This window comes from Bos indicus x Bos taurus, chromosome 13, assembly GCF_003369695.1.
Source record: "Bos indicus x Bos taurus breed Angus x Brahman F1 hybrid chromosome 13, Bos_hybrid_MaternalHap_v2.0, whole genome shotgun sequence".
Taxonomy (NCBI): Eukaryota; Metazoa; Chordata; class Mammalia; order Artiodactyla; family Bovidae; genus Bos; species Bos indicus x Bos taurus.
The window spans coordinates 71100095-71124042 of NC_040088.1; the positions used below are offsets into that span (position 1 = coordinate 71100095).

Below are 23948 nucleotides of genomic sequence, written 5' to 3' on the forward strand. Positions count from 1 at the left end.
CTCAAAGCATCAAACATGACTGAGCAGCAGCCATGGAGAACAGGACAAGTACTCTATAACTCCACTTAGATGAGGGACCTAGAGAAGTCAAATCCACAGAGACAGAAAGTAGAATGACGGCTGCCAGGGGTTGAAGGGGCAGAAAATGAGTTAGTATTTGATGGATGAAGTTTCATTTTGGGAAGATTAAAGAAGTTCTGGAGATGAATGGTGACGGTTGCACATTAATGTGAATGTACAGATTCAAGCTCAGCAAATTCCAAGAGGTATAAATTTTTAAAAAAAAGAAAAAGAAAAGAAAGAAACAGACACCCAGAGATACCACAGTGAAACTGCAAATCATCGATGACAAAGAGTTCTTAAAACCAACCAGAAACAAAAGCAGATCACTTACAAAGGAACAACCAGACTCTGACTGATCAACTGCAACCACGGAAGCCAGAAGACACTAGAACAGTATCTCCACAGTTCCAGGAGAAAATAAGTTTTAAGCTGTAATTACTACCAACTCAGCTAAACTATTTTTTCAAGAAAAGGGGCAAAATAAAGAAAATTCAGACATAAACAGGGAATATACTGTAAGCAGATCATCATTAAGGATGCTTCCAAAACTATAGTTCATAAAGATGGAAGACGATGCCAAAAAGGGGTCTGAAATACAGGAAAGAATGGTGAGAAAAGAGAACTGTAAAAATGGGTAAACCCAAATATTAGCGGTATAATTTCGAAATGATGAGTTATAAAAACAAACAAACCTAAAGTACTGAACAAAAACAGCATGTAATCTAGGAGGAAGGTAGCATAACAGGAATGGAACTATTCCAAGTCTCTTATACGGCTTTTAGGAGGAAGATGAAGCAGACACCATCTGTTGTTCATTTGCCTTCTATCACTTGTCCTCGGATACTCCCCACCTCGTGGATTTGAGGGCCTGGGGACGCGACAGATAGGAATGTGAGCAGAACTGCACCAGTTCTAACCGAAGGCTTTACCAGCACTGAGCTGTGTTCTCCTGCACTCCTACACTGCACCCCAATCTCTGCTGGTCCCAAAATGAGGAGACACCTAGCACATAACTAAATCCAGCCACACCCAGCAGAGACTGCCAAACCTATGAGCTAGAAATAAATGTCTGTCACTGCACATCACTGAAGTTTCACAGTGACTTGTTACATAGCATTATTACAGCAAAAGATGACTAATACAAAAGGCAAAGATACTATATATGCAAATTATATTTGTGGGTTTTAGTTTAACTAAAAAATTTTACTAAGTTTACAAACACCTGCATATATACACAAATACATATATGTATACATACATACGAAGTGATACTATTTACATAAAGTTCAAAAATAAAATTAACAATACATGAACATATGTAACTATAAAGAAAAGCAAAAGAAAAAAGCAGAGTTGAGGCTAATGGTTTTCTGGGGACAGAAGTAAGACAAGAGGAGCTATAGGGAGATATAAGAGGGCAGGGCTAACACTGTACCACTTAAGCTGAGAGAAAGGACATATACATATCATTCTATTAGACTTATATAACACACTTATTACATATAGTCCTTTCTATGAACAGAATGTTTTATATTTTAATATGAAAGGCAAAACTTTTCCAGGAAAATTCAGAAATGATTATAAAAGAAATTTATGTAGCCACATGCAAAAAAGAGGTAAATGTATTTATAATCTTTAAGCCATAATTAAGAGGCAGAAAGAGTCGTAGTGACTCATTCTTTAAGCTGCTGCTGCTGCTAAGTCACTTCTGTTGTGGCCAAATCTATCTGACCCCATAGATGGCAGCCCATCAGGCTCCCCCGTCCCTGGGATTCTCCAGGCAAGAACACTGGAGTGGGTTGCCATTTCCTTCTCCAATGCATGAAAGTGAAAAGTGAAAGGGAAGTCGCTCAGTTGTGTCCAACTCTTAGCGACCCCATGGACTGCAGCCCACCAGGCTCCTCTGTCCATGGGATTCTCCAGGCAAGAGTACTGGAGTGGGGCGCCATTGCCTTCTCCTGGTCTTTAAGAGAAAGAGACAAATACAAGTGATAGCCAGGTTCACTATAAAATGCAAGACAGAACTGACGTGAAGAGACGGATATTCATCCTTTATCCAGATGCGGAAGAAGCTGGCCTTCCCAATGAGCTGCATTGCTTAGCTATCTGATCACTGGAGATTCTGATCTCACAGCTGTATAACCCAAGTTCATTTTTTAGTAGAAATTCCTAAACCCTGTTTTGCTAAATTACTATGTACTGAACTGTCATCCCAAGAAAAAGCTTAAGAAAATTTTCTTATTTGAAGCATTATTGGTAACAGCAAAAAAAAAATTTTTAACTTAAATGTGCAATAATGAGGGACTGCATAAATGAATAGCTGTTAATTTACATGGAATGGAGTTTGCTGTATCCACTTAAAAACACCTCAAAAAGATTTTAACGACAAGTGAATGAATGCTCTCCAATGTCCTTTGTGCAACCTTCTCACAACCAATAAGAAATATCAGAAATGATGTCTCAGAGAACTTAAATGTAATACCCCAAAGGCTTATAAACCAAAACTTAAAATGATTAATGTTCAATTTTTAAATTTAAAATAGAATAATATACAATAAAACAGATAATATACAAATTTACTATTCATTCAATAAATATTTCCTGAGCAGCTATTACAAGCCAGGGAGTGTTCCAGGCTCCACAGACACAGCCACAAACCAAAGACCCCTTTCGCATGGAACTCACATCCCAGCAATTCTAGAGCCTCTCCTTAACTCAGGTGCACAGTTCATGGTTGAAATAAATATGTCAGGGCATTCCAGGGTAATATCTTCTCATGCCAGATAAACAAATAACTTCAGTTAATACTAAAGTGGGCTTCCCAGGTGGCGCCAGCAGTAAAGCAACTGTCTGCCAATGCAGGAGACTAACAGTCGCAGGTTTGATCCCTGGGTCAGGAAGATCCCCTGGTGAAGGAAATGGCAACCCACTCCAGTAATCTTGCCTGGAAAATTCCATGGGCAGAGGAGCCTGGAGGGCTGCAGTCCAATGAATGATGACTATTAAAGTCATTCATTGACATGGATGGTCTCACCACTGTACTTTCACAATTCTTGAGCTCTCTATAAAGAATATTCATTCTCTCTGCAATTTACCCCCCCAAAACACAATTCTAAATTTTCAAGGCTTTCTGTGTTTTCCCTGCTCAAAAGAAGTAAAGCCAATCTTCTACTACAGCTAGAGTAAAAGGAGGTTTATTTAGCCCATTCACTAAATTAACGAAGTACTTCCGACTAATAAGATCAGAGAAGGAGATGGGCAAAATGAGAAATCATCCAATTTCCTAGGTTTGTTTACACGTGTATGTTAATGAAACAGCAGATAAGAATGAGATCTGATTTCCCCTTCTGCAGGTAGAATTTAAGTTAGGTTTCCAGAAGGACTTATCAAATTCTAGTAGTAGCTTTACACTGGGCAACTTCTAGGTATTTAGGAAAGACAAATGTCCTTCCCAAGGTTTCCTTTCCTATCTCAGTTACAGAGAGGTGGGTATTTCCAAACTACCTTATATTTGCCTAACGCACTTAATATATCCTATCAGAACTATACATAATGCCTGAGGTCTACAGATAAAAGCTAAAATAAAGGCTACCATATCTCTGATTATCAGGGGTCTGGCTTCATTTTAAAAGTCAGTTAAGGACTTCCCTGGTGGTCCAATGATTAAGAATCTGCCTACCAATACACGGTTTTTTCAGTAGTCATGTATGGATGTGAGAGTTGGACTATAAAGAAAAGCTGAGTGCTGAAGAATTGATGCTTTTGAACTGTGGTGTTGAAGAAGACTCTTGAGAGTCCCTTGGACTGCAAGGAGATCCAACCAGTCCATCCTAAAGGAAATCAGTCCTGAATATTCATTGGAAGGACTGATGCTGAAGCTGAAACTCCAATACTCTGGCCACCTGATGTGAAGAACTGACTCACTGGAAAAGACCTTAGTCAGTAAAGAGTCTGCCTGCAATGAGGAAGACCTGGGTTCGATTCCTGGGTCAGGAAGATCTTCTGGAGAAGGAAATGGCAGCCCACCTCTCCAGTATTCTCGCCTAGAGAATCCCATGGACAAAGGAACCTGGCAGGTTACACTCTATGGGGTCGCAAGAGTCAAACACAACTGAGCGACTAAGCACACAGCACACATTGAGCTGGGAAAGATTGAAGGTGGGAGGAAAAGGGGACGACAGAGGATGAGACGGTTGGATGGCATCACCAACTCGCTGGACATGAGTTTGAATAAGCTCCGGGAGTTAGTGATAGCCAGGGAAGCCTGGCGAGCTGCAGTCCATGGGGTCGCAAAGAGTCGTACACAACTGAGTGACTGAACTGAGCTACCAATACAAGGATTCAATCCTTGGTCCAGGAAGATTCCATGTGCTGCGGCGCAATTAAGCCCCTGCACCACAGCTACTGAGTCTACAGGCTCCAGAGCCCATGCTCTGCAACAAGAGAAGCCCCACACACAGCAACAAAGAGAGTAACCCCTGCTCACTACAACTAGAGAAAGCCTATGCACAGCAAAGAAGAGCCGGTACAGCCAAAAATAAATACAAATAAAATTTAAAAGTCAGTTAAAAATTCCAGACAACTGTAATAGTAAGCCCTATAGCAGATACCATGAGAACTATAAAGAAAAGTAGGCAGGATTCCAGGCCCTACATTAAGGATTTACATCGAGCTGGATTCTAAACACAAGTATGTATCCATCCATTCAATAGATACTAATTCAGCTCTACAACATGTAAAACTTTTCAAAGGGCTCAAGATACAGCAATAGACACAAACCTGGTCCCAACTAACAGAACGCAGTCAGGACAAAAGTCCTAAAAAAGATGGGAGTCAAGGGATTACGCATGGGGAAAAAAAATGCTTTCATAAACTAAATATCTCATATATCTGGCACATGGATTACCATGGGTCCATTTTTGGTCTTGTTATAAAATAAAGGAGTTGAAACAATTTTTAAGTTCTCTTTCGAGCACTAAAAGGTTTGTGACCTAAAAATCAATTTCAATTCAATGGGTAACTGAGGAATATTCTAATCCCTCACCATTATAACTAGAATCAATTAATAAATTATTGCAATAAACCAAGTATGAACTAAAACAAACTGGTCTGAAATGCTGGTTATGTTTGAAAAGGGGGACAGAAGGGCAGATTCAAAGGACACTTGGAAGGAAGTCAAAAAGACTAACAGTGAAGTAATCAAAGGTAATCCTAAATTTTAAGGGGGAATCCAGATGATATTCCTTTGGCAATCCTCAGTGATGAGAGATCATCAACTCTGGAGGAAAAAGGGTTTGTAAAAGAAAAATATTCCCAAGCAAGTCTGGTGAAGGAGCTTAGAATTCAAACCAACAATAAAATGTGATATAAATTGATGACAAATAGGGTTCAATATTTTAAAAAGCAACTTCTAAAAAGAAATTTGAGAAATTTCTCTTCAGCAACTGATACGGTCTACTAACAGTAACTACACCTAGTACTCATTTGAATACGGATTCTAAGATGCTGTTTCAAAATGAGTCTACTATCTCACAACCAGATTATCCTAGTAAGCCTCTATTTACCAATAACTAAGTATCAGCTGGGAGAGTAAAACACAAACTCATGAGAGTTACATAAAAGACAAGGGGCCTGCATTTCCAACAAAGCTAGGCCACATAATACACAACATTCTTAGAGACAGAAACCTAGACTTAAATACATACACGTAAAGTATATTTTTTAATTATTAAAAATATCAAAGGGTTAAAAACTGGTACAACCACTTTGAAAAACTGATAATAACTACAAGAGTTAAATATTTACTCAACAATTCTATTTCTAGGGATATTTCCAAAAGAAAGGAGTCCATATGTTCAACAAAATACATATATAAGAATGCTTTATTTTAACAGTCCAAAATTGGAAATAATGCAGATATCTGTTAAAAGCAGAATGGAGAAATAATTGTAATACAAAGAAGCCTGGAGCTTCTTTCCTCCTGGAAACGTTTACCCAATCAAAAAAGGTGCCTGAGGGGCTAATTTATACTTAAGCAGCCTTGAGGACTCAGAAAACAGCAAATCAGAGTACAAGAGCCACTAAGGGAGCCACACCCCCGTCTGTAATAAGACCTCAAAAAGCTGAATCCCAGAAGAAAGGATAACACAAAAAGTAAACCAAACCAGTCTTTGCACAGACACTAAAATAAATCTCAGTTTGAATCAAGGTGATCCTAAGTGCCTGGCAAAAGCAACAGAAAAATCCTCATCTAAATCTACATTTACTTCTAGAAATAATCTGTCAAATACAGTGAACAGTACACAATGAGCATGCATACACGGAGCTGACACTCCTCAAAGAATAAGAGACCACAGGAAAACTTCTGCAGGACTCTGGGACAGAGTTACTTGCTTACTCTGTTCAGAGACATGTGAAGAGCTTGCACATTTTGACAGGGAATTATAAACTATAGAAGTGGCATAGCAGATTTTTAAAAGAACCAAACTGAAATTCTAGAATGAAAAATACAGCAACGAATATTAAGAATCCAGAAAATGAATACATTGAAGAACAAATTAGAGATGAAGACTAAACTGAAAGGCCAGAGGTAAACTGAACCACTAGAAAAAAAAATTAAAACCCAGAAGGCAGGTGAAACACAGTGGAGTTACCGAGACCTAACGCTGGGTAACTCAAGTCTCAGAAAGATTAAGCAGGAGAAATGGGGAGAGGCAACATTAGAAGAGATGACAGCTGAAAACTATCCAAGACAGATGAAAGACACCAGGTCACAGCATAAACAGCTATGAAAAGAAAAGGGAGGAGAGGAGAGAGAGATCATTTGAAATCAAATCTGAAAGACAAAAAGAAAATCTTAAAAACAGCCTGTGAAAGTGAAGTGAAAGTCATTCAGTCATGTCCAACTCTTTGTGACGCCATGGACTATACAGTCCATGGAATTCTCCAGGCCAGAATACTGGAGTGGGGAGCCCTTCCCTTCTACAGGGGATCTTCCCAACCCAGGGATGGAACCCAGGTCTCCCGCATTGCGGGCAGATTCTTTACCAGCTGAGCCACAAGGGAAGCCTGAAAATAGCCTGAGGAAGAAAGAAATTATCAACAAAGAAGTGATAAACAGCAGCTGCCTTCTCAATAGCAACAAAGACAAATATTATAGAATAATCTCTTCTCCAAAGAATATACAAATATATGTATGTGCGTATTGCCAATCTAGAATTCTATACCTAGCAAAATGTATCTTTCAAGAATGTACGTGAAATAAAAACATTCTCAAACTAAACGTTTTAGATTTTGTCAGTAAATCTAAATCCACTCTAAAGAAAACACTAAAGGGTATTCTGCAGGCAGATGGAAAATTTTTCCAGACAGAAAGTCAGTAACATAAGAAAGAAGAAAAGGGCAGTAAGCCTGATTGGATAATAATGGTACAAAACAATAGAAATAGGTCTTTGGGGGTATAAAACATACATACATTTTAAAACATAACAATGAAATACAAAAAAAAGGAAGGAAATTGACTTCCATGTTTTAAAATTGACTTACATTATGTGGAAAAAGGGTGAAAGTCTCAATATTACACTTTGATAAGTAGAGAAAAGATTAGAATTTCTTAGGCAAATACTAAGGAAGAGTAAAAGAATATATAATCCCAAGGTAATTAAAAAAAGGAGGAAATGGAATAATTATTTTTTTTTAAATCAATCCAAAACAAATCCAGAAAAAAGGAACATGGAACAGGTGAGACAAATACATTCCTCTTAATTTTTAAACATTCATATCAATTGTTATTATCTGCCAGTTCATTTTTTATAACAGGCATCAGCAAAATACACAGAAATATCTATCCCCCACTCACATACCTAACCTTTATAAATTTTACTTTCCACATTTATTTCCATTGTCACTCAGTTTTCAAAGCCGTATTTCACCTTTTCTTTTCTAACTACAGATATGGTAACAAGCATTAAAAGATTCAAAAGGAAAACAAACAAAAAGAAACAAGGAGGAAAAAAAAAAACCCAGAGAACTAACTGGCTTACAAACGCTGCGTTAATTCCACAATAAAATATTAATCTGCCATTACTGATCTGTGTAAAATCACTAAGGGCACACTCTCCTTCTGTGATGGCCCACACTCTGTGGAGTGTGCTTCTCTCTGAATCTGAATAAATCCACTTCTTACCTATCACTTTTTCTCTCACTGAATTCTTTATGCGATGGGACATCAAGAATCTGAGCTTCACTAGGTCCTTAAATCAGGTACCATGGTGTTTGGATGGGTTTGAGCCCCAGCCACGTGGGTTCAAGTTCTAAGCAGGGTTTTGGCTGGGTTAAGAGTCACAAACTGGGTTTTGGCTGGGTTCAAGTCCCAAACAAGATTTTGGCTGGGTTCAAGTCCCAGCCTCGTGGGTTCAAGTTCCAAGCAGGGTTTTGGCTGGGTTCGAGTCCCAGCCACATGAGTTTGAGTCCCAAACTGGGTTTTGGCTGGGTTCGAGTCACGGTACATGGGTTCAAGTCCCAGTCTGAGGTAAATGGTTTCACTTTTAAGATATTCTCTGTCTTTGTTTTCTTTAGATTACTGTGATATATTTAGATTTGGGGGAAGAGGGTTATTTTATGGATATTCTTCAGTCTTTAGCTTCATTTTGAAATATTCTAAAATTTAGAATACATCTATGTGAAGTATCTCTTCAAATACTGATCTGTTACTTCAAATACTGAATGTCTTACTCTTCTCCCTCTGCTCTGGCACTACGTGTACGTTGGGATTTCAACTATGTACTATATGTCTCACACATTTTCCACCTTTTAGAGGGCATGCGGGGGCTTCTAAGGTGGCGCTAGTGGTGAAGAATCTGTCTGCCAATGCAGGACAGGCTGGTTCAATCTCTGCGTCGGGAAGATTCCCTGGAGTAGGAAATGGCAACCCGCTGCAGTATTCTTGCCTGCAAAATTCCATACTCTGCTCTGAGTTCACACTCAATGAAGAAGGAAATGGCAATCCACTCCAGTATTCGTGCCTGGAAAATTCCATGGACAGAGAATCCTGGAAGGGTACAGTCCATGGGGTTGCAAAGAGTCAGACACGACTGAGCATAGAGGACAACCAAAATTAATATATTAAGAAGCTTAAAATGATATTCTTTCACTTATTTCATGAAAAGCATTACTCTAATATTTTTTAATTCCCTTGTTAATTCAGTGAAGGAAAACTCCAGGATAAAATGAAAACTTCTACACCAGTATCAATGTCATCAAGACACAGGTGCAACATATACCTCTCTCAGAGGATAATTAAGTAATCCTTTTACAGCCCCAAATACTTAACCAAACAAGATGTGAAACTCCAGAGCTTACAGTGAATTGCTACTTGCATTTTGTGAGGATTAGACATTTTAAATAAGGCTGTCTGAGCTTTTCTAAGGAAAATGTTATCAAATTTTAAAACACCAATATTATACAGTCTGTCTAAGGAAATCAAAGAACTTTTTTAACATTTAATTCCAGTTTTACAGATATAGAAATTATCAAATAATCAGTGCCAGAGTTGTATAGTAGTGGACACCAAAGTGTGCAGTCATCACCAGTCTAGCGAGGTCGGAGTCATCTGGACGGACTCTCTTTCTACAAAGGCTGAGCCACCTGGTTCAGACGATGACAGCTCATGAGGCCAAGAGCCAACCTTCCCCCCACAAGCAACAGTGGTGGGACAGGTGCCACAGAGAGAACTCTCTCACCCACAAGCATTCTCTTCTCTACACGCTCCTTCATCCTCAGTGTCCCACCCTTCCACCTGCCATCTCTTCCTCATCCTTCAGGTCTTACCAGCAACTTCCTCAGGACAGCTTGCCCTGCCCCTCCCAATCAAGTCAGGTTCCCTGGTGACTGGTTTTATAGTTCCAGGTACTGTACTTCACAGGACTGATCCCTCTAGTTGTTCAAAACAAGGTACATGACACAAGGCTGTGCGTACAAGAAGGCACCCAAGAAATATCTGTTGAATAAACAAATGTGAATTTATAATTCTCCCCAATTTTACAAAGAAACAACCTTTAAAAACTAAGTTATCTTCATGAAATGCGCATAACCTGGAAATGGCAGAGACCAGTTGAGAGTTCAAGTGTCTGTGATTAATTCTCAGGCTCTAATGTCCACATACTATAAAGAAGTGTTGTAGAAGTCAGATTTCTTTCAAATGAGTATTACTTTGGTTTTGACTTTTACTGTAAAAATTGAGACACTTTCTAAAGGAAAAAAATGAGACACTAAATATAAATAAATCATATCTAGCAAGACAATACACCTTTCAAAAATCACACTGAAGGACAAACTATACCTTTCTGGTAATAAACGATCAGAGTATTATTGGTAACAGTACTATTTCACTAAACAAAACAAAAATGGTTGAAGTGAAATTGCAAGCATAAACCAGAAAATGTAATCACTTGCCACTTTCTAACTGAAGCAGCAATTCTTAAAAGTTCTGGTATTGTGTCTTTAAGTTTTTTGTAGGACTTCAAATTGCCTTAACATTACTAGCATTTACAATCAAAGTAATTTTGTTTCAACTTGCCACTAGCTTAAATTTACTGGTCTCTTTTTCACTCATCTTCAATAGCTACAAAATGTAACAGTACCTTGAGATAGATGGGAACACCATGGGCAAAGACTGAACTGACCAAAAACCAAACTGACCCTGCAACCTCTGCCTGGCACTGGGACCCAGCTTGCATCTGCCATACCAGGAAGTTGCCTCAGTTCCCAAGGATGACCAGCCAATTAACAGATGGTGCCAAAGCCAACACTTGTACCTACTGGCTTGTTTAACCAATGGCAGCTGTCCTCCCAAGGAGCTATTTCATATCAAAACAATGTCATAACTGGTAATGGGCTATTCTCACCAGAAACATAACCCTAACCCCAGAGAGCCAGGTCTGCTAGTTAAAAACATTAAGTAGGCATCAACAGCAAGACTTAGGGCCCAGGTTTTTAATGTTTGGGAAATGATGCTTCTCTGATGCCCTTGTAACACCTGAGTGATTCTTTAAAGACATAATCAGCAAAGGAATTTCTATTAACTCAGAATACCTGTACTGGCAATTAAGGCACTGGTTTTTTAATTTATACTTTTATTCGTGTAGCTTCTTTTCTCTTACATTTTTACATATTTCAATTGGCTATATAGAACATAACATAGGAACAATATCCATTTTAAGTAATAAACTAGATGATGTTTACAAACTTTACTATTAAAAAAAAAAAGGCAAGCTCAGTATCATTTTTCTTAACTTTAGGGTCTGACAGAGTGAGAAATAAAAGCAAATAAACCACCGTCCATTTAATGCTGCCTAATCTGATTCTTATTAAGATGACTTCACAAAAGAAAAAAGCACTCTGACTTTCCTGAACAGAACTTCCCATAGATTCAATATATGAGGGAGTTGGGCAGGGTGGTATCTAAAGTTTTGTCCGACCTCCGCGCTACGAAATATTAAGTATCCCAAAGACTTACTTCTATTTATAAATGGATTAATACACGATTGAAATAACTTTCTTCTAGCAAAGTACTTAAAACCGCGTCCCCACTTTTTTTCTATATGTCACATTATTTCCATGACTTGTTATTGCTCCAATTCAAAACTCCTTCCCAGTCCCATAAGCGATTCATTTAGCTCCTGATGAAATCTACCGACTAAAAAGCATCTGTGGATTAAAATGAAGGGCGGGGGACGGGGGGCATTTCAGTGTACAGAAATGTTCACCCGTGGATCCACAGAGCCCTCACAATTTCAATTAAAATACCTACGAGTAACCGTTCGCCCGCATCACAACTGCCGCACCAACAACACCCGGCTGTGAACTCCCAAGTATTTTGCAAACTTTGCAAAGGCGCACAGATTTCCAGGTTCTCCAAAGCCCTCATTCAGCCCCATCCTCCCCTTGCCTAGTCGAAACGAAGTTCCGCGGCAGGAAGGCAATAATTTTAAAAGAACGAAGTTTGCCTCGGTCCTGCCCACTTGGACTCTGGAGGACGCAACTGAAACTTGCAAGGGAGACACGTCTCCCGGGGACCGAAACTTGCCGGGGGGGGGGGGGGGGGTAGGGGTGGAGAGGCAGCGGGTCTCCCCTACCCCGGGATCTGGCCGACCCCCGCCCCTTCCACGAGCCCCCTTCACCGGTCGGCAGGTCCCCCTCCCGCGCCGTCCCAGCCAGATCCAGCCCGCACGCACCCCGGCGCCCCTCGCCCGGCGCCCGCCGACCTGCCAATCACACCCGCAGCACCCAGCCGTCCGGGCTTCAGGGGGCGGGGGCCGGACGGCCGCGCGCGTTTCCGGAGCCGGCCCCCTCGAGGGCGGGGGCCGGGAGCGCCGCTCGTCCACCTCCCCTGCGGCCGCGAATGGCGGCGTCCGGTTCCCCAGGGCCACCTCCGAGTCCATGTCCGGGGGAAGCCGGCCAAGCCCCGCCGCCGCCAGCCCCTCGCAGTGGGAAAGGGGAAAATGAACTTACCTCCGAACGGTCCCGTCGGCGGAGGCTGCGGGCGGGGGGTCCCCGGGGGCCGAGCAGGTCCCGGCGCAGCGGCGGCGGCTACCGCAGTGCCCTCCGCCCCATTGTTTCCCTTCCGAGAGGATCCCGGCAAAGCCGAGCCCGGGAACCAGGAAGTTCCCCGGCGCGACACCTCCTGCCGCCGCTATGGAAACGGCCCCCCGCCTCCCAGAGCAGCTCACCCGGGACCCCGCCTCCGAGCCGCCGGCCCCGCCCGCCTCACGGGCCGCCGCCAACCGTCGCCGCTGCGGCCGCGGCCGCCGCCATCTTGGCGCGGCCCGGGCGGCCCCTTCCCGGCGGCACGTGCGCGCTGCTCCCGCGTATTCCCGCCGGCCGCGGGGGCGCGCTGCCAGGGCTGCAGGGTGCTGGCGCCGCTTCCCAGGAAGCGTAGCCAGGAGCGGCCCCCGGGACCCCGAGGGAGGAGAGAGAGAGAGAGAGGGTCCAGGCGGGACTGCAGAGCTAGGACCTGGAGCGGGGCTTCGAGTAATTGCACGAAAACGACAGGCTTCAGCTGGTGTCCACTGGCAGGTCGAGGAATGGCTGACACCAGGGGTGAGGTCAGCAGAGCAGTGGCCGAGAGCCATGGGCTCTGCAGCCAGATTGCCTCGTGTTTCGTTTCTGGCTCTACTACCCACCAGCTGTCAGAGCTTGGACACTAATTTTCTGTATGCCTCAGTTTATCTGTAAAGTGGCATTTTAATACTTGCCTCATAGGGTTGTTACCTGGAAGCAAGTGCATAGTATACTCAGTAAGTGCAAAATAACTATGCTTTCAATAAAATGGCATTGGGTCTGACAAAAGTCACATTTCTGTCTTTTTCCAAGAACTTAATCTAAGTGCTCATCAGCACCACTTTAAATAGGCTACTGTGTAAGATCTCATTGCTGCTTGAAAGATGCTCATCTTTTGTCCCATCTTTCTCTAGGTCAGCGTTCCTTTTTTAAGATCGTGGAAATTGTCAAGAGTTTTCGTATCCAGAATCTTCCATCAAGAGGTTCCATAAAAAGATGAATGATGTAAACTTTCCAATACTGTAATTAGCTGACAGCTAAATGATTTATGCAATAGGAGCTAGCAGAGTTAGGGTGTGCTGATATCTAAAGGCTTCCTGTCCTTCATTCCAGGAACTAGAGTTACTAAAGCTGGCAACTCTGCATGGCTGCTATTATCTCTCTTTCCAGCTTCTGAAAACTGACACCAAGAAACTGGGTGTTCTGGGAGAGGAGGGGTGGAGGAGGAGGCAGGGTCACTGGGCTCTTCCAAAGGATTCTTTTTCAAGAACGGAGCCTACCGTTGGTTAGGTCTCAAACAGCCTTTAGGCTTCTCCTTAGAGCTCACAAGTGTTGTGACCTTGTTTGTACACTAAGAAAATACAATTGTATACCCTTTGGGTCTGCCTTCATACATTTAAGCCAGATTTGTGAAGACTAGTGTTTAATGATTCTGATCCAACAAGAGCAGGACTTCCCTGGTAGTCCAGTAGTTAGGACTCAGTGCTTCCACTGCAGGGAGTACTGGTTCGATCCCTAAGATCCCACATCCTTCAGGGAACAGCCAAAAACCATGAACAGTCTGATACATGAAATGAATTGGGGTAAAAACAGATCAGGAGTTGGCAGGACATGGGTAACTTTTTCAACACCTAAACACTTCTCCAAAAGTTATAGAATTCTTTCATGAGGATCCTGCAGATTGGGATATTTTGAATCTCTAAAAGACAGGAGCCCCCACTGCATCAGTAGATTGCTTCCCACATGGTAGGCCCTCGGTAAATGTTTATTGAATTAAATTGCTGTTTTTGTGGTTGAGCTCTCATTTCAGGTGGCCTTGGGGACCATAGACTCACAGGAGATGTTACTCAAGGGACTTCCTTGAGAACTTCATAAACAAGGACCTGGAGTCACCAGATAATGAATTAATAGGATTTTGGATGAACAACCCCAGCCCCAGGCTCACTTGGCAAAATAAAGTGGAAATTTCAGATGTTTTTTTCCATAAATTTATAAGGGTAATTTTTTGAAAACTTTAGATCTAATTCTGGGCAGCACTGATTCAATTTTATACTGCAATTATAGCATGATTAAAGTTCAGAAAAACCCACATTTTCTCCCAAGTCAAAGTGTCACATCTCAGTATAAAACCTATATTCATTCTTGAAAAGTGAAAGTGAAAGTTGCTCAGTCGTGTCCGACTCTTTGCGACCCCGTGGACTATACAGTCCATGGAATTCTCCAGGCCAGAATACTGGAGTGGGTAGCCTTTCCCTTCTCCAGGGGATCTTCCCAAGGGGTCTCCTGCATTTCGGGTGGATTCTTTACCAACTGAACTATGATAGGAAGGTATAAATTTAGGGACTTAACATAATTTTTTCAAATTAATCATCTTGGAGCTATTGTTAAGCTATAAACACAAATTTCTGTCTTTATATCCCCAGCATAGTGTTTGACACATAGTAGTCATGTAAATTCACTTATCTATGGCATATGATAAATACATAGAATCTGTGTCAATCATTAGCAAGGAAATAGAATCATTTTTGCTCTAAATCAGGTATGGGCAAACTTGTTTTTAAAGGGGAAAGAGCAAACACGAGAACAGCCATACACAACATGTAAAAGAATGAGTGTGCCTGTGTTCCACTAGAAATTTATTATGAAAATAGGTGGATCTGACCCACAGGGATGTATTTTACCAATCCCTTAAGTAATTATATTTGGATTATTCTCACTCCAGTTTTACATTCATTCCAATGAAATGCCAGATATTAAAATACCCTTTAACTGAAGAAAGCATAAAAGCCTGATATTCATAAATCACCAAAAAGTAGAAAAAAACATGGAGTAACAGTTTTATATTACCAATTAAAATATTTCTCAAATAACAAAAAGTTTAGAGCTATGTCTCATATATTACAATGGAATAAGATAAATGGATATTTGCATTTCATTTTTGCAAAAGTTATGCTAATGAAAAAAAACTTAAAATGTTGCCAAAGGTAAAAGTATATGTTTAAATCCTCACAGGATGTCATAATAACCAAGGCCAGAAGCACAATCTGTGGTGAGAACAGAAGAACATAGGACATAAAGGAAAAAAAACTCCAAAGCAAATCATACACCCTTCACTGTCGTCTTCAGAATATGGATGAAAGGGTGGGTTCCCAGAGTCTCCTGTAAAATGAGAATTTGAAATGTGAACCCAAGGCTAATGGATTCATTTAATTTTTTTAATAAGGGGAAGCAGATAGCTCCCTTGAGGGGGCAGTTTTTTGGTTTTAGTAAAGCTATGGAAACCTTATGGCAGAAAGTGAAGAAGAACTAAAGAACTTCTTGATGAAAGTGAAAGATGAGAGTGAAAAAGTTGGCTTAAAACTCAGCATTCAGAAAACTAAGATCATGGCATCCAGTCCCATCACTTCCTGGCAAAATAGATGGGGAAATAATGGAAGCAGTGAGAGACTTTATTTTCTTGGGCTCCAAAATCACTGCAGATGGTGACTGCAGCCATGAAATTAAAAGACACTTGCTCCTTGGAAGAAAAGCTATGACCAACCTAGACAGCATATTAAAAAGCAGAGACATACTTTGCCAACAATGGTCTGTCTAGTCAAAGCTATGGTTTTTCCAGTAACCATGTATGGATGTGAGAGTTGGACTATAAAGAAAGCTGAGCACGGAAGAACTGATGCTTTGAACTGTAGTGTTGGAGAAGACTCTTGAGAGTCTCTTGGACTGCAAGGAGATCCAACCAGTCCATCCTAAAGGAAATCAGTCCTGAATATTCATTGGAAGGACTGATGTTGAAGCTGAAACTCCAATACTTTGGCCACCTGATGCGAAGAACTGACTCATTGGAAAAGACTCTGATGCTGGGAAAGATTGAAGGCAGGAGGAGAAGGGGACGACAGAGGATGAGATGGTTGGCATCACCAACTCGATGGATGTGAGTTTAAGTAAGCTCTGAGAGTTGGTAATGGACAGGGAAGCCTGGCATGCTGCAGTCCGTGGGGTCACAGAGTCGGAAACAACTGAGCAACTGAACTGAACTGAAAGCTATGGAAAGCCTTGCAATGCACATTTTTGTGCTCACGAGCAGTAGTACTTTCTGAAATGTCATCAGAAGCCATCAGTGCTTTTCCATTGGTTAGGAAAATCAGCTCAAATGACACTGCATATAATTGTCCTTAGTTGTTGAAAACAGCTTAGGCCAGTCAACATCTTTGTACCGTGTATAAGTGGCAAAGCAATGGATAATCAGCAACCATATCCACACTACTTACATTGAAAACTTACCCTAAAAGAGAAGTTACTGATCGCACAGCAAGGAAGAAGGGTCGATGGCATGACTGTGAACCCCATAGAATTGTATGCAAGATGTTGTGTGCACAGTTTGTTCCTTATAACATTCTGGGGTTGTCTTGTTTATTAGTATACTCGGGTTTCTTCTGTCTCTGTATCATAAGAATGGACACGCTGTGAGACTAGAGAAGGGATCTGTCTTCCCTACTCTATCCCTTGGTCCAGATCAGTGTCTGAAATATAGAATCAGTGATCTATAAATAATCATAGAAGGAATGAAGGAAGACAAGGAGGGAAGAGAGAAGGAAACAAGGGAAGAAAGAATGGAGGAGGGAACAAAAGTAAACAAATATATATTTTTTCTGTATAATACTGTATATCAGCTCTACTTAAATTTTAAAAATACATTTTTTTCTTGGAAAAAAATTTCCTAACTTTTCTCATATGCTCAATAGGGTGTGTGACTCAAAAGAAAAAAAAAAAGGTAGGAATGATTGGTTTACAACTACAGGGGCTGCCTCATCATCATCTCCCGTCTTTTGTTCGTAAGCCAACCTGATCCTGATTATATACCAGAAGGGTTATCATGGTTTGCCAGAGACCTATAATAGTGTCACAGCATTTGAAAAGCCTGTCCTTATATTTTTATAGCTTTAGAGAATTTCTCCTGTCTGCTCAACTCAGAGTTTCCTTACTTCAGCTGTACATTTGACTACCTCTTAGATGTCAGTCATTCCATTTATCTGTTTTTTGCCTGTGTTCAAAAGTTCTAAGATATTGAAAAAAAAATTGAAGTACAATTTCAAGGCATTTTTGTCTCCATTGCAGGGCAATAAAACTTTTGTCTCTGTGTATATGAATTTTTTTAATTTACTTTTAAACTCTGTAAATATATATCTATATATGTTGTCTGAGGGTTGTTTTCAAAGATAACCCCACCCCTCAATGAGCCATGCCTTCAACATCCACATCCTTTCATATCATCTTCCTCTTGAATTTGGGCTGGGCCTGTGACTCACTTTTGATGAAAAGAATCAGGTAGAAATGATGTTAGGTGATTTCTAAGGCTGGATCATAAGAAATATTTCTGCCTCCACCTGGGTCTCTGGAATACTTATTTTTAATGGGCTTTCTCCCAGAACTCAGCCATCATGCTGTAGAAAGCTCAAGCCAGAGAGGCCACACACAGGTGGCTTGAATGATAACCTTGGCTGAGCCCTTGTATCAACTGCTAGCCAGATGGGTGTGCCATCTTGGACATTCTACACAGTCAAACCTTCACTGTGCCTTTAGCCCCAACTATGCAACCCCATGAGAAACCCCAAATAAGGCCATCTCAGTCAACCCATGGGACCCGCAGAACCACAAGAGCAATAATAAACTATTTTAAGCCATTGAGTTTAGGACAGTTTGTTACCCTCTTACAAGTAACTGGAATATATAGATTAACATGGTGTTAAAGCTATACTTATATTTTAGCTAAGACCTTAATGAACAAATAACATAAGATTAACAGAAATGGCATATAAGAAGGTCAAGTTGTATTAGAAGAAGGTGAACCTAACATTTTGATTATGCTTTTCACTACTAAGTTGCTGATTTTTTGTCTGGTTCTTTCCTTTGCTGCAGAGTGATATGCTGGGCATTGTGAAACAACATGACAGACAACCTTTTGGTGTCTATAAAGTAAAAATACTTGTAAGTACATTTGACATAAATAGATATGAAATAAGTCTTTGCCCGAATGCTTTGGGTAAAGGAGTGGTTACAAAAGGGGTTACAAAAAGTTAGACCAAAGACACACTTAAAATAAGACAATAGATGAAAAACAATTTTTTTTAATCTGCTCAGCTTATCTTTTCTATTTGCTAATACTTAATTTAAAATGCAGTCCAGTGGTTTGGGCTCTGTTGTCTCACTGCCAAGAGCCCAGATTCAATCCCTAGTCAGGGAAGTAACAGCCATATGCCATGCGGGGTGGCAAAAAAACAAAAACTAAAAACAAATTCAGGTCCATAATTCCTGATCTGTAATTCTGAAATCAACAAAGCTCTGAAAACCAAAAATATTTTTGTAAATAATTTGTCACCTAAACTCACTGGGTAGCAACTGCAATGTCCTATGACTATTTATTATGGGCTTTATCTTATTTAAATGAACACTCAGTTCCTTGCAGAATTAGTATGTTTGATTACAACATCCTATCCCAGACCCCACTTGTGCTGTCCCCACAAGTAACATGCAGTATGTGTACTGTGTCACCCTCCTAAAAACTGAAACTTCTGAATTCAGAAACACTTCTGGTTTCACACCCAAAGTTGACTTTATAGGTGACCTAAAACGAAGATCATGGCATCTGGTCCCATCACTTCATGGGAAATAGATGGGGAAACAGTGGAAAGTGTCAGACTTTATTTTTGGGGGCTCCAAAATCACTGCAGATGGATGGTGACTGCAGCCATGAAATTAAAAGACGCTTACTCCTTGGAAGGAAAGTTATGACCAACCTAGATAGCAAATTCAAAAGCAGAGACATCACTTTGCCAACAAAGGTCCATCTAGTCAAGGCTATGGTTTTTCCAGTGGTCATGTATGGATGTGAGGGTTGGACTGTGAAGAAAGCTGAGCGCTGAAGAATTGATGCTTTTGAACTGTGGTGTTGGCGAAGACTCTTGAGAGTCCCTTGGACTGCAAGGAGATCCAACCAGTCCATCCTAAAGGAGATCAGCCCTGGGATTTCTTTGGAAGGAATGATGCTAAAGCTGAAACTCCAGTACTTTGGCCACCTCATGTGAAGAGTTGACTCATTGGAAAAGACTCTGATGCTGGGAGGGATTGGGGGCAGGAGGAGAAGGAGACGACAGAGGATGAGATGGCTGGATGGCATCACTGACTCGATGGACATGAGTCTGAGTAAACTCCGGGAGTTGGTGATGGACAGGGAGGCCTGGCGTGCTGCAATTCATGGGGTCACGAAGAGTCGGACACAACTGAGCAACTGAACTGAACTGAACTGAACTAAAAGTAAACTCCTTATTTCGAGGGGAAGGGCAGTCTACTACAGTGTCCTTGAGGACTCTGAATTCACACATCTGAAGGTCAAACTCCAACTCCCCTGCTGGCCACCTCTGAGACCTGTATGCAACCCTCTGCCTTAGTTTCTTCCTCTGCAGAATGAGGATAGTAATAAAAACTACCTCATTGGGTTCTTAAGAGGACAGAAGGAGGTTATGCCTACAAAATGCTTAGCCCAAGTGACTAGCATTAATAATAACTTTTTGTTCACTCTTACTGTATTATTATTAAACATAAGTGGGTTTTTTTTTAATAAATTCAATAAAACAAATAATATCTCAAGATTCAGTGAGGGAAAAAGAGACTACTGAAGGTATTATCAGCAGAAAGATATTTAACACATGAAATCAGATGCCACAAGGACTTTGGAAGGAGTGGATGGGTGAAGGTCAAGAGGGATATCCTGTAACTCTCAGGTTATTCCGCATCAGCTGTGGACCTGACGTCAGGAAGCCACTGCACCCAGAGATCAGAAATTGCAGGAAATGACAGGAAACCATGGCGAATGTCACAGCCACCCTGCAGCTTAGAAGCTAGTGCCTGTCAGGAGCAGTCTTGGCATCTAGCTTCACTGCACAAATTTATATCGTGTGAGTGGCTGCAGGAGGAAGAATGACACAAGCCTTGTGCTGTTCAAATCCCAAGTGCATCTCACTGACAGAATCTAAACCTTATCAGAACCTGCTGGCAAAGGACTTTGGGAAATGCAGCTCTGAGATACAGGCAATGTCTGACATTTTTGCGACCCCATGGACTGTAGTCCACCAGATTCCTCTGTCCATGGGATTCTCCAGGCAAGAATACTGGAGTGGGTTGCCGTGTCCTCCTTCAGGGGATCTTTCTGACCCTGGGATTGAACCCACATCTCTTTTGTCTCCTGCATTGGCAGGCAGGTTCTTTACCACTAGTACCACCTGGGAAGCCCAATATAGGCAATACCCAACACAAACAGTAATTTGATAAGGATAATTGACATTTGTCAAGCACTGTGAGATAGGCACGGAGAAAACAATGGCACCCCACTCCAGTACTCTTGCCTGGCAAATCCCATGGAGGAGCCTGGTGGGCTGCAGTCCATGGGGTCGCGAAGAGTCGGAAATGACTGAGAGACTTCACTTTCACTTTTTCACTTTTCACTTTCATGCATTGGAGAAGGAAATGGCAACCCACTCCAGTGTTCTGGCCTGGAGAATCCCAGGGACGGGGGGACCTGGTGGGCTGCCGTCTATGGGGTCGCACAGAGTCGGACACGACTGAAGCGACTTAGCAGCAACATCAGCAGTGAGATGGGCAGGAATTGTAGCACAAGGGGCTAAGTGATGTGCCTAGAGTTGCATGGGGAAGGAAAGACGCCAGTCCCTGTACTCCAGATCTAGAAAGTGTGTCTTTACACCAGAGTGTCCTATTTAATCATCTGAGTTCTACTTTATCCCTTAAATCTTCATCAGATCATTATATTATTATTGATTCACATTTCTCAGTTCAGTCCCTCAGTCATGTCCGACTCTTCATGACCCCATGAATCGCAGCATGCCAGGCCTCCCTGTGCATCACCAACTCCCGGAGTTCACTCAGACTCACGTCCATCGAGTCAGTGATGCATTCCAGCCATCTCATCCTCTGTCGTCCCCTTCTCCTCCTGCCCCCAATCCCTCCCAGCATCAGAGTCTTTTCCAATGGGTCAACTCTTTGCATGAGGTGGCCAAAGTACTGGAGTTTCAGCTTTAGCATCAGGCCTTCCAAAGAAATCCCAGGACGGATCTCCTTCAGAATGGACTGCTTGGATCTCCTTGCAGTCCAAGGGACTCTCAAGAGTCTTCTCCAACACCACAGTTCAAAAGCATCAATTCTTCAGCACTCAGCTTTCTTCACAGTCCAACCCTCACATCCATACATGACCACTGGAAAAAATACAGCCTTGACTAGACGGACCTTTGTTGGCAAAGTAATGTGTCTGCTCTTCAATATGCTATCTAGGTTGGTCATAATTTCCCTTCCAAGGAGTAAGCGTCTTTTAATTTCATGGCTGCGGTCACCATCTGCAGTGATTTTGGAGCCCAGAAAAATAAAGTCTGACACTGTTTCCCCATCTATTTCCCATGAAGTGATGGGACCAGATGCCATGATCTTTGCTTTCTGAATGTTGAGCTTTAAGCCGACTTTTTCACTCTCCACTTTCACTGTCATCAAGAGGCTTTTTAGTTCCTCTTCACTTTCTGCCATAAGGGTGTTGTCATCTGCATATCTGACGTTATTGATATTTCTCCCAGCAATCTTGATTCCAGCTTGTGTTTCTTCCAGCCCAGCGTTTCTCATGATGTACTCTGCATATAAGTTAAATAAGCAGGGTGATAATATACAGCCTTGACGTACTCCTTTTCTTATTTGGAACCAGTCTGTTGTTCCATGTCCAGTTCTAACTGTTGCTTCCTGACCTGCATACAGATTTCTCAAGAGGCAGATCAGGTGGTCTGGTATTCCCATCTCTTTCAGAATTTTCCACAGTTTATTGTGATCCACACAGTCAAAGGCTTTGGCATAGTCAATAAAGCAGAAATAGATGCTTTTCTGGAACTCTCTTGCTTTTTCCATGATTCAGCGGATGTTGGCAATTTGATCTCTGGTTCCTCTGCCTTTTCTAAAACCAGCTTGAACATCAGGAAGTTCACAGTTCACGTATTGCTGAAGCCTGGCTTGGAGAATTTTGAGCATTACTTTACTAGCATGTGAGATGAGTGCAATTGTGTGGTAGTTTGAGCATTCTTTGGCATTGCCTTTCTTTGGCATTGGAATGAAAACGGACCTTTTCCAGTCCTGTGGCCACTGCTGAGTTTTCCAAATTTGCTGGCAGATTGAGTGCAGCACTTTCACAGCATCATCTTTCAGGATTTGAAATAGCTCCACTGGAATTCCATCACCTCCACTAGCTTTCTTCATAGTGATGCTTTCTAAGGCCCACTTGACTTCACATTCCAGGATGTCTGGCTCTAGGTGAGTGATCACACCATCATGATTATCTTGGTTGTGAAGCTCTTTTTTGTACAGTTCTTCTGTGTACTCTTGCCACCTCTTCTTAATATCTCCTGCTTCTGTTAGGTCCATACCATTTCTGTCCTTTACCGAGCCCATCTTTGCATGAAATGTTCCCTTGGTATCTCTAATTTTCTTGAAGAGATCTCTAGTCTTTCCCATTCTGTTGTTTTCCTCTATTTCTTTGCATTGATCGCTGAGGAAGGCTTTCTTATCTCTTCTTGCTATTCTTTGGAACTCTGCATTCAGATGCTTACATCTTTCCTTTTTTCCTTTGCTTTTCGCTTCTCTTCTTTTCACAGCTATTTGTAAGGCCCCCCCAGACAGCCATTTTGGTTTTTTGCATTTCTTTTCCGGTGGGGATGGTCTTGATCCCTATCTCCTGTACAATGTCATGAACCTCATTCCATAGTTCATCAGGTACTCTATCTATCTGATCTAGTCCCTTAAATCTATTTCTCACTTCCACTGTATAATCATAAGGGATTTGATTTAGGTCATACCTGAATGGTCTAGTGGTTTTCCCTCCTTTCTTCAATTTAAGTCTGAATTTGGCAATAAGGAGTTCATGATCTGAGCCACAGTCAGCCCCCGGTCTTGTTTTTGTTGACTATATAGAGCTTCTCCATCTTTGGCTGCAAAGAATATAATCAATCTGATTTCGGTGTTGACCATCTGGTGATGTCCATGTGTAGAGTCTTCTCTTGTGTTGTTGGAAGAGGGTGTTTGCTATGACCAGTGCATTTTCTTGGCAAAACTCTATTAGTCTTTGCCCTGCTTCATTCCGTATTCCAAGGCCAAATTTGCCCATTACTCCAGGTGTTTCTTGACATCCTACTTTTGCATTCCAGTCCCCTATAATGAAAAGGACATCTTTTTTGGGTGTTAGTTCTAAAAGGTCTTGTAGGCCTTCATAGAACCGTTCAACTTCAGCT

At 41.6% G+C, this 23948-nt stretch overlaps 1 protein-coding gene across 4 annotated transcripts in view; it reads right to left on the reverse strand.

Annotated features, from left to right (window-relative positions):
• The window catches only part of USP6NL (USP6 N-terminal like), a 135207-nt gene extending 122390 nt beyond the window's left edge, over positions 1–12817 (reverse strand). The window contains exon 1 of one of the 4 annotated variants that reach the window (XM_027560198.1): positions 12574–12817. The gene's annotated coding sequence lies outside the window, so the exon portion shown is untranslated. Of the gene's footprint in view, positions 1–11872; positions 12058–12296; positions 12397–12573 lie in introns of those variants that run through there. The other 3 variants (XM_027560201.1, XM_027560199.1, XM_027560202.1) reach the window with 3 other exon arrangements.
• Between the last annotated feature and the right edge of the window lie 11131 nt (positions 12818–23948).